The sequence below is a fragment of the Galeopterus variegatus genome, unplaced genomic scaffold (genome assembly GCF_000696425.1).
Source record: "Galeopterus variegatus unplaced genomic scaffold, G_variegatus-3.0.2 Scaffold1389, whole genome shotgun sequence".
NCBI lineage: Eukaryota > Metazoa > Chordata > Mammalia > Dermoptera > Cynocephalidae > Galeopterus > Galeopterus variegatus.
The window spans coordinates 392,117-404,517 of NW_007727500.1; the positions used below are offsets into that span (position 1 = coordinate 392,117).

The 12,401-nt window shown below is 34.7% G+C and overlaps 1 long non-coding RNA gene across 1 annotated transcript in view; it reads left to right on the forward strand.

Moving 5' to 3' along the window:
• The first annotated feature begins 9,553 nt into the window (after positions 1–9,553).
• LOC103593668 overlaps positions 9,554–12,401 on the forward strand; it is a 22,975-nt gene continuing 20,127 nt past the window's right edge. Inside the window, exons 1-2 of the long non-coding RNA XR_550775.1 lie at positions 9,554–9,617; positions 10,501–10,581. This is a non-coding gene — a long non-coding RNA (uncharacterized LOC103593668). The remainder of the gene's footprint in view (positions 9,618–10,500; positions 10,582–12,401) is intronic.

A 12,401-nucleotide genomic window follows, 5' to 3' on the forward strand; every position in this document is an offset into this window, starting at 1 on the left:
TCCTCAAAAAGACTCTCAGTGTTTGTATGGTTAGATATGACTCTCCCTTCCCATGCTCTACAGGTAATTATTAAGTATAACTAGATGCATTTTCAAAATCTTGTTCCTTGAAAACATTATTTTTAGATGACTTTTCTCAGTATTATTATTATTATTTTCACACTGAGTCCACCCCAAACATTTTCAGTGGGCCTAGACTTTGGAAAAAATTTTAATATTATAATGCAAGTAAGTCAGAAGATTATTTAATGTAAAAATTTGAATTTATAATAACTAGGATAATCCTATTGTAGTTATAATAATAAAATGTCATTTATTGAATAATATTTGCTCAGCTCTATGCTAAGGGCTTTCTGTATCTCATTATATCTTCACAACAGTTATATAGAGAAGGAATAATTATCCCAGATTTATAGATAAGTAAATTAAGACTCAAAAATTTTGATTACATGAGGTCAGTGGCTGACTCAGTATTCAAACTCTGGACTACTGACCTTAGAGCTTCTGCTCAAAGCTCCTGCTTATAAGTGCTATGTTAAGCTGCATGACGCTTTAATGTATGCAGTTGCTGCTGGGCCACTTTACTCTTGAAGCATAGTCTGGCTAGTTCAAAATGGTTTTACAAAACTTTTGATTGACGTATACCAAAATGCGTCTGGCCAGAACATTTGCTTGTGTGACATAACCTTTGACAGTCTGTCCGTATATTAAATATTCTTATTTTTTTTTGTGTGTATATATATGCATATGTCACATGTATGAATTCTTTAAGTAGAATCTTGATGGTACTTCCTTAGAAAATTTGGTTGGTCTATCTTGAGTGTCTGCCCTACTCTCAGGTAGTAGAATTGCTATTTAATTCATAAGTTTGCTAGAGGCTGAGACCTTGGTTTTGGGAGATTATTTATATATAAATATAAAACAAGTAGGCTAAAATGGTGGTATTAGCTTTCTAACAGATACATAACAAAATGTGAAATGTTTGACCACTGTTGAGGAAAACCAAGTGCATGAATTAATCCATAGATGTTATGGAAATCTATGATCCTGTGATTTTTTACTTAAAATCCTTCAGTGGTTTCTGTTGTTTATGAAATATAGATATTGTTCTTTTTAGTGTACATACAAGGTCTTCTGTTATTGGACCATTGCAGACTGCTTCAGGCTTACCTCTGGCAGCCTTTTTCCTTACCACCCAACATCCTATATACTCCTTGCATGTTAAACCCCAGCTGAGCTGAATAGGTTGTAGTCACCCTACCATGATAAACTATTTTGCACTTTCGTCTTTATTCATATTTTCCTTTTTACCATTATGATCTTTCCTCTTTGCCCCCCTGATAAGTGCCAACTTTTCATTCAAGGTTCAGCTTTGTTTACTCTTTGAAGCCTTTCCTGACTACTGACTTCTGTCAACTTTTCAGTACATAGATTTATTCTTGAACTTATATTTTACTGCACTTATTTATTTATGTCTCTTTCTTACTAGATTATAGATTTCTTAAGGGCAAGTACAAGGGCTATGTGTCTAATTTATTTTTATATCCCCAATTTTTAGCACAACACCAGGCACAGAGTAGGTGCTTAATAAGCATTTGTTGAATTAATGAATGGTTAGTTAGTCTCTATAGGAAAAAAAGGTGATCTTGGCAGTTGGTGTGAAAATGGTGATAAGATGAATTCCAAGGTGGAGTGCTGCTACACTTTTCAGGAAACAGTCAGTATGGAAAGCTGTATCTTTCCCAAGGTCTCACCATAATCATAATCAATGTACAGTGTATGTCCAGAATTTCATTATCCTGAACAACCAAACATTTATTATTGGAAGTTTGCCCACAAAATTTAGATAGGTAAATTTTCTTCATAAATATTAGATTATAATAATGAGTATAATAGATCTTGAAAACTCTATTACTTTCCATAAGCATATCCACATGTCCTCTTGTGTTATAATCAGTCTAAAGTTGGAAAAGAACTATTTCTGCATGAAAATTATGAAAAGTGAATCAAAGGGTGAGCCCATTTGTTATCACATTTAAAGTTCCATTTACTTTAAAACTGTGTAATTCTTATATCATGCAATCCTGATTAAAATGATGATAATGGCCAGTATTATCAGAATGACAAATTCTCGCATGGTTCATGATGGAGTTTGGATATATTGTCCTCCCAGAACTCATGTGGAAATTTGATCCCCAGTGTGGCAGTGTTGGAAACTGATTGAGTCATGAGGGTGGATCCCTCATGAATGGATTAATGCTCTCCCTGGGGGAGGGGGGATTAATTAGTGAGTTCTTGCTCTGTTAGTTCCCACCAGAGCTCATTGCTTAAGACGACCCTGGCACCTCCTCTCTCTCTCTTGCTTCCTCTTGTCATGTGATCTGCTTGTTCCTGCCAGCTGCCTGCTGCTTTCCGCCATGAACAGAAGCAGCCTGAGGCCCGTGCCAGATGCAGCTGTACCAGAATCATAAGACAAATAAACCTCTGTTCTTTATAAATTACCCAGTCTCAGGTATTCTGTTATAGCAACACAAAACAGACTAATACAATGCTCATGCTCTTAAAAACTATGCCAGGTCTCTCTTGCTTCTTCTTGCCATGTGATCTGCTTGTACCCGCTGGCTGCCTGCTCCTTTCTGCCATGAGCAGAAGCAGCCTGCAGTCCATGCCAGATGCAACTGTCCCAGAATCATAAGCCAAATAAAACTTTGTTCTTTATAAATTATCCAGTCTCAGGTATTTATGTTATAGCAACACAAACAGACTAATACAGTAGTTCAGTAGTTTTACATTTTGAAAAACATTCGTTTAGCAGTTACCCTTTAGTAATATGCCAAGCTTTAAGTTGGCTTTATATTTTTGTTCATTTACAATTTTATAAGATTATATTAATTAGAGGTTAAGTGTTCTTTGATCATCAGCTTATATTATAGAACTGAGGAAATACTTTACAGTGAAGATAGTAAAAGGAAGCTTAAGTTTTCTGATATTAACTAGGTTCTGTTAAATGACTTTATTTGTTTTAGGTTATACAGAAACAACTTAAGAAAATATACTAAATTAGAACGAGCTATACTGAAACAGCATATTCACTAATTTATTTTGCTAAATAATTTAAATAAAACAGGTAAAGTGTTGAGAGAGTTGACAGGAATAAAACTTTCCTTGCTCTTGTTATAAACACTAGGACTTAATTTTATCAGAAGATATTACATAGTCTGGTCATTCAACTTACATATCCTTTGGTGTATTTAATAGTTAAAATTTCTAAGCAAATATGTGTGATTTAATTTGTGCTGCTTAGAAACAGTGACCGAAAATGGCAATAAAAGTCATATAATGAAATAAGACTAAAAAAATCTGAGGATTTTACTGTGGCTCATTATTCATTCGATTTCTGGCAGCTTTCATGATTACAAATCACTTGATTGACTAACTAGACATTCTCAAAGTGAATTATGAATCAGATTCATTTTTCCTGGTTGATAGTTAGCACATGCTGTAACTCTTCCACTTTGTGATACATCAAATTCTTGTAATGGTAGTAAGAGAGGTAATCAACTCTTTATTTCAGGAAAACTAAATTGCCTTTTAAAAAAATGAAATGCTGTTGCTAACATTCTAACAACACAATGTAATTCCTGCCTTTGGATTTCAGGGTGGATTCCATAGTGATGATGTTATTTTTCAGATTAAAAAAAAGTCCTTAGAATGATTTTCCAGTAGGCATAAAACTACTTGGTGATACCAGTTCTATAGGTTGCTTGCCCAGTTGCCTGAGCCTAGGTTGCAAAAACAGTTACATTTTCTTTATTTAGTATTTAAAAAATGCATGATGGAGAAATTGTGCATTTTAAGAACATTTTCCTTTGATGGAAATGTAGTTTTCCCTAAATACCTAATTTGTAATGAGGCCATGATGTTACAAACTTAAACATGTGGAACATTCTAATGGTTATTAACAGGGAGGGTCTCTTTTTGAGTAGGGATTAGGTCCACAGTGACCTGAATCTTGAATCTTCCATTTGTAAAACTGAATCAAGCGGGTCAACTCTGCTTTCAAATGCATTCTGTTCTCTTTTGACTTAATAAGAATTCTTCATGCATAACTACACTGGCAACTGAATGGCAGAAAATTTCTTTAGTACAACTGCATTTTCTTTCCTTTTTAAAAAAATTAATTATTTTTATTGTAACATAGTTGATTGTACATATCTGTGGGGTACAGAGTTGAATATCAGTACTTGTGAGCAATATGTGATGGTCAAATCAGGAAAATTCCTATATTCAATAATATATACTGTCATTGCTATTCGTAGTCCTTTACCAATTCCTTCCTCTCCACTCCCTTCCTGCTTCTAGTAACGTTAGTTTTCCTTTTGAAAGTTCAATATATTATTGTGAATGTTATATCTTTCTTTCTTTCTTTTATTTATATGTTTATTATTTTAGCTCCCACTTATGAGTGAGAACATATGGTATGTCTCTTTCTGTGCCTGGCTTATTTCACTTAACATGATTTTCTCTAAGTTCATTCACGTTGCTGCAAATGGCAATATTTCATTCTTTTTTATGGCAGAGTAATAATCCATTGTGTATAAATATACCACATTTTCCTTATCCAGTAATCTGATGATGGACATTTGGGTTGGTTCCAACTCTTGGCTATTGTAAATAGAGCTGTGATAAACACGGGGGTGAAGGTATCTCTTCGACATGATGCTTTCCATTCCTTTGGGTATATATATCCAGCAATGGGATTGCTGGATCATATGGCAGTTCTGTCTGAAGTTGTTTAAGGAATCTCCATACTGTTTTCCATAATGCCTGTGCTAATTTACAGTCCCACCAACAGTGTAGGAGGATTCCCCTTTCTCCTTATTCTTATCAGCATTTGTTGTTCTCCATGTTTTTGATGATAGCCAGTCTAACTGGGGTGAGAGATGGTATCTTAATGTAGTTTTGATTTGCATTTCCCTGATGCTGAGTGATGTTGAGCATTTTTTCATGTATCTGTTGGCCATTTGTATACCTTCCTTTGAGAAATGCCTGTGTAGCTCCTTGGCCCATTTTTTAATAGGATTGTTTTTGCTCTTAAGTCTTTTCAGTTCCTCGTATATTCTGGATATTAATCCTTTGTCAGATGCATAGTTTGCAAATATTTTCTCCCACTCTGTAGGTTGTCTTTTTGCTCTGTTAATTGTTTCTTTTGCTGTGCAGAAGGTTTTTACTTTGATAAAATCCCATTTGTTTAATTTTCCTGTTGTTGTCTGTACTTTTGGGATCATGTTCATAAAGTCTTTGCCCAGTCCTACTTCCTGAAGTGTTTCCCCTGCATTTTCTTTTAGGAGTTTTATAGTTTCATGTCTGATATTTAGTCCTTAATCCATTTTGAGAAGAGTTTGATATATAGTGAGAGTTATGGGTTTAATTTCATTCTTCTGCATATGGATGTCTAATTTTCCTAGCACCATTTATTGAAGAGGCAGTCTTTTCCCCAGTGTATATTCTTCTTGCCTTTGTTGAACATCAGTTGGCTGTAATTATGTGGATTGATTTCTGGGTTGTCTATTCTGTTCCATTTGTCCAAGTGTCTGTTTTTATGCTAGTACCATGCTGTTTTGGTTACTATAGGTTTGTAGTATAATTTGAAGTCAGGTAGTGTTATGCCTCTAGCTTTTTTTGTTGTTGTTGTTCAAGATTGCTTGCCATTTGGGGTCTTTTATTGCTCCATATGAATGTTAGGATGTTAGGATTGTTTTTTCTGTTTCTGTGAAGAATATCATTGGTATTTTGATGGGAATTACATTGAATGTTTAGGCCACTTTGGGTAGTAGGACATTTTCACAATGTTAGTTCTTTCAATCTAGAGCAAGGAATGTCTTTACATCTTTTTATGTCCTCTTTAATTTCTTTCAACAATGATTTGTTGTTCTCATTATAGAGATCTTTCACCTCCTTGGTTAAGTTGATTCCTAAATTTTTTTTTTCCTTTTTTTTTTGTCTTTTTTCGTGACTGGCAACAGATCACAACCCTCAGTGTTGCGCCCGTACCGGACTGGGACCGGCAACGGGATCGCAACCCACGGTGTTGCTCCCACACCTCGCTCAGCCAGTGAGCGGCCGGTCTGTATATGGGATCCGAACCCTCGGCGGGAGTGCCGCCGCGCTTCCCAAGCGGCGCACTGTAGCAGTGTGCCACCGGGCTGGCCCATAAATATTTTATTTTTTGTGACTATTGTAAATGGGCTTATAACTGCATTTTCTTTAATCCCATCTACCCAAGCAATTGAAAATCAAGTGGGTGTTGTTTAATGGGTTTGATATATTAAAAAGTGGAGAATTCTGCACAAAATTCAGTCATTGCCTTAGTAAAAGTGAGGTCCCTTTGTTGAAAATTCTCATACATGGGAATATACTTAAACTGTATAACGATTATTATGAGATCTTCTTACTAATAAAAAAATTGCATATCAGAAAGTAATTCAGTGTTTCTTGTGAAGGCACAATCATCAAAGTTGATGGAAGCTTTGAATGTGTAGGGACCACATAATTGTACTGCCAAATTTTCCCCTTGAAAAAGCAGAGTAATTAGTATCTTTGGGTTTTACTGCATTTTCCTTTACTTTATTTTCATTTATTAATAAGATTTATTGATACTAGAACTGAAAATTATTTTATTGCTATTTCATTGTTTTTAAAAAGATATGTTTAAAAAAAACTTTTGAATAATATTATTCTATTGTATTATGTGAACATGTAGAGTAGTAATGTATAATTACACATAATTATATAAACAATGATACACATTTTATCTCTGTTTTGTTCTCTTTAAAATTATCTAAAGTTCTTGAATTTATACTCTGACCACCTTGAAATTTGATTTTTAATCCCCTAACATCATAAATTATATGCTTAGTAGTTGAAATTGCTATTAAACATCTTTTATGGGGTTAAAATTTTATTCATGATTAGGAAATGAATTACATATAATCAATTATTATATTCACTTAAAAAGTATGCCTAAAATGCTAATCCTCCAAAGATGTTTCTAACAACATAAACCACCCTGGTGGAATTGGAATTAAGGAATTAGAAATGGAGAGACAAAGTATCAATTTCTTAATTATAGGAAAATCTTTAAATTTTTTATAACTTTGGTAGGTTTTGTAAAATGGCCATAAACTAAACTGGGACCATAAAATACTACCATTTTCCAGTCTGGCCAGGTGCTTCTTGCTTCTTGAAATAGTTGTACATCTGGAATCTAGAAATATTATTGTACTTCTTTAGGCATATTGAGGTAGGCAGTGTATGGTAAAATGGGCTTTTGTTGCTGTGACCTGACTGTAACACTTGGGAATAGAAGATGAGCAGGGTAAAGGAGGAGACAAAAAAGTTATTCTTAGGCCATAGAAATTGATTGAATTATTTTGATCATTTGTTTATGTTGATTAAACAGATCACTAGATTTCCTCCATTTTGTTATTACAACTTGATGCTTAATTGTTTCCACTGAACAATTTAGTATTAGGACAGTCATTGAGAGAGGGGATAAAGTATTCCAGAATTTATACTTTAACCCTTGACACTTATTCTCCCTCCCTTTTCCCACTACATGTGTAAGACAATAAAATTTGCATTTCTGTAACATGGTCCAGGTGTCTCATATCACATAAATGCAGATTGTATTTCTCAATATCAACACTACATCGGTGTTCCTATTCTAGTTTTGTATGTTAAAACTGACATTTTCTATTCTGTTTTTAAATACTATCTGTTTTTCTTTTCTGTTTTTAAATACTATCTGTTATATTAATATTTATGGCCCTTTTGAATATATTTGTTAAATCCTCTTTGGCCTGGATTTGATGAGCTCTTTATTTCTGTTGTTTAGACATATGCTAAAGCTTGGAACTTTAGATTAATAGGCATAGAGTACATGATTATGATATCTTTTTATTACGTGAACTCTAATGTGGCATAAGTGCATTCTGTATGATTTTAGGCCTCTTTGCTGTTGATATTATAGGTAATATTTAAGATACTTCTTTTAGAACCCCCTTTTAGTTGGATTCAGCGATAGTTGGTTTGGATTCTGATAAATCTATATTTTATTACGCAAAGAGTTCAGGGGACACAGATGTTAAAGGTGATAGATGCTGGTAGAAATCAGTAATTTGGGATTGATAGTAAAGAAGAACATAAAAAAGACATTTTGTTTTAGTTAAAACTAAATGTCTATAGCAACATGGAATAACATTTGATGTGTTGTACTTTTGATGTCTACTTAGTTCTTTAAAGCCTCAAATAACATCATTCACTTTTGTTGGTATATCAATCAGTGTTCTCCAGAGAAACAGAACCAATAACACACACACACACACACACACACACACATATACGATTTATTTTTAAAAATCAGCTTACGTAATTGTGGGGATCGGTGAGTCTGAAATCTGTAGGCAGGGTAGCAGAAACTCGGGAAGGATATGATGCTGTGGTTTTGAGGCAGAATTTCTTCTTGTCCGGGATCCTGTTTTTGCTCTTAAGGCCTTCCACTCCGGAATAAGACCCACCCACATTATTGAAGTTAATCTCCTGTACTTAATGACAGCTTTATTGTAGATATTAACAATATCTACAGAATACCTTCACAGCACCACCTAGATTAGTGTTTGATTAAATAAGTGGGTACTATAGCATAGTCAGATTGACACATAAAATTAACCGTCACAGTTGGTCATATATTTTTTCCCAATATTTATGTCACAAGTCACAGAAATGCATAGGGTCAAACTATCAAACTATTACCAAAGAACATATTATTATTATTATTATTTTTTTTCTCATGTCCGGCAACGGATCGCAACCCTCAGTGTCGCGCCTGTACCGGACCGGGACCGGCAACAGGATCGCAGCCCTCGGTGTTGCGCCTGCACCTCGCTCAGCCAGTGAGCGGGAACCGGTCTGCATGTGGGATCCGAACCCCTGGCGGGAGCGCCGCCATGCTCCCAAGCAGCGCACTGTAGCAGTGCGCCACCGGGCTGGCCCTATTATCATTATTATTATTATTATTATTATTATTTTGGTGGCTGGCTGGTCTGGGGATCCAAACCCTCGACCTTGGTTTTGTAACGCCATGCTGTAACCAACTGAGATAACCAGCCAGCTCAAAGAACGTATTAGGCAACTTCTTTGAAATGAAAACTATCAGTTCCAGAGATAATAGCTGGTATCCATTTGTTCATTAAAAATATTTATTGAGTTCTCTGTATATGCCAGTACTGGAAAAGAATGGCATGCAAAAACACTTATAGACTCTGCTCTCATGTAGTTTACTAATTAGTATTGATTCATGGGAAAGAGGCAAAATGTCGTTGTTAACTAAAGACAAATCCATCTGGCAAAAGCCCTATTTCCCTCTGACTTGCTTTATGTAAATTTTTGTTACATGCACCTTATGATAATCTCAGTGTATACAATTGTCAACTTTCTCTTTAAATAATTTATATTACTTTGATATTGTTCTTTAGAGATTTCTGAGGACAGTTTTGAAAAATTTTCATATTTGAGTTCGTTGAGTTTTTAAAGCATCATCTCCTTTAATGTACAGTGTAAGTAGAAACTCCTCTCTTCCTGTATCAGTTTACATTGACCTTATGTTTATTGATCAGCCCATGTGCCATAGTAACAATACAAATTGTTTGAAGACTAGGAACTTATTATATGCTAGACACTTTAAAAACCTTCTAATTCTTTTAATCATAGTTCCATTTTAGAGAAGAGGAAACTGAGGTTCAGAGAGGTTAAGTGACTTGCCTATCATTACAAAATCATGTAAGCAATGAAACAGAAATTCAAAGTCAATTCTGTCTGAATCTAAAGCCCGTGTTTTTTTTCTATCTCACTCAGCCTGTCTTTGTACAAAACTTCTTAGCTAGGTTAGTGGATCTCTTGGGACGGCCTCTAGTCTGTGTGGAATCTGATTCCCACTTCTGTGGGTGAAATTTTCTGTGATCTCCTTCGGTGACTACAAGTGACTGACTTTGTCTCCCAAGTAGTATGAGAATTATTTGGTTTAATGAATGAAACAATTAACAACTCAGGTTCAAGCAAAATTAATGAGATCAACAACAAAAGGAGAGTAGATTAAATAGGTGCTAGGAAAAAGTGTTATGGTATATCCAGGCTTGTGCTAAAAATAGTTAAAGTTTAAAGCAATGAGTGGGGTAAAAGTGTGAAAGACGGTGGAGAGGAAGAGCACTTTGTTTAAAGGGCAAAAGTGTGGATTTATGCCCACCCACTGCCTTTTGTTATCTTATAGAACTTTAGCATGTCATGAAATAAAATTGGCCTTAATGATAGCGGATGTTTCTATTTCGTGACTGTTAGAAACATTCCGAGTCATTTTTCGGTACAAAAACACTAATAGCTGTGAACAATTACAAAGTCGTTTATTGCTCATCAAATAACCATGTACTCCTTCACGTTTTCTAGCCACTTTGTAGTGGGCGACTGGGGGAAATTCTTGTGAATGGGCTATGAAATATGAGAGTACTTCACAAAGTTCATGGAAAGGTTCGTATTATCTTTTAATTCTATTTTTTCACAAATTTTTGGGATTACCCTTGTATTTATCACATTTATGCAGACCGAGGAAGCCATCTGCATTGTGCATCCACAAAATGGCAGAACCTCTGTCGGCCTTGGTTCTTGAATGAACTGTGGAGTACAGACCCTCATTGATGCATCTGTACCTGTAGCTTAAGTGAGAAATAAACTTCTGTTGTGTTAAACCATCGAGATTATGGGGATGTTTGCTATTGCATTGTGTAACCTATCCTATCCAAACTCTAAAGGGACTTATGTGTTTCTTCCTACCTCCCTCCCAACCCTGTGTTCCTCTCCACTCTTAGCCCGGCCAAACTGTCTTCACACTGCTTCTAATAAGGCTTTACTATCCAATTCATCTCTCCACATGACAATTTTTCCTATCAAAAGGCCCCAGTAGGCACTAACTTTTTGTAGGTATCTCTCAAATTTCTTTCTTTCTTTCTTTTTTTTTTTTTTTAAAAAAAGATGACTGGTAAGGGGTTCTTAACCCTTCACTTGGTGTTGTCAGCACCACACTCTCCCAAGTCAGCCATGGGCCATCCCCTCTCCCTCAAATTTCTGATATCATTGATGCTATTAGATTAGACACATCTAAAGAATAACTCATTATTTTTTACAAGGGCAGTACAAATTACTTACGATCACTCTGATTTTATATTTAAGATTAGGATTTTATATTTAAGACTAGGATTTTATATAATTTATTGGGATTAATTGGAAATTCTCCAGAGTATGATGCCTGTGAACTCTAATGTCATGTAATGGAAAGTTGTTCATTTTGAGATGTCTGGTTCTTCTCCAAGGTTAAATTGTATAATGTCACAACCTATGTATTTGTACATTTCCCAACATATAAGGATCCATATTAGTTTTTATTATAATTTGGGCCTAATAAAATTTTCTGTCTTCTAATGCATATGCAACTTTTGACAAATAACTATAATGTGCCATTTCCATTTTTGCCTTGGCTTCCTGTAAGTTCATGGTTAAAATTAATTCTCACTTTTAGTAATTTACTGATCTGTGTTTCCTTGTATAATCATGTCTTATATTTGTTCATTTAATTACCGAGTTCTTACTTATATTTAGTTTTAAATTAACTTATAAAAACATATTTTAAATTATAATCAGCACAGTCTTTAAAAAAAGGGAAATATACAGATAGACAAAAATGAATATAAAACATTTATTTATTATTTTTAATATGATTACTTTATCTTGCTCACTGATATATCCAAGCACCTAAAACAGTGCATAACACATTGTAGATGTTAGTGAATGAATGCATGAGTTAATATACCTTTTCTCCGGATCTTGTTGATTCTAAGCAGAATTTAAATTTATTTACATTTGATGTATTTACCGATGTGATTGACTTTACCATCTTACTTTGTGCCTTATATTTGAAATGTCTTTTCTGTTTTTTCTCTCTCCCTTACTTTCCTTTGGATTGATGTGATGATTAATTTTATGTGGCAACTTGACTGGGCCATAGGGTACCCATATATTTTGTCAAACATTATTCTGATGTGTCTGTAAGAATGTTTCTGGATGAGATTAATATTTGAGTCAATAGACTGAGTAGAGCAGAGTGCCCTCCCTAATGTGGGTGGGCCTCATCTTATCAGTTGAAGGCCTGATTAGAACAAAAAGGCTGAGTAAGAAAGAATTTCTTCTGCCAGATTACCTTTGAGCTAGGACATCATTTTTTTCCTGCCTTTGTTCTGGAACAGAAATATCAACCCTTCCTGGGTCTTTTTTTTTTTTTTTTTTTTTTTTTTTTT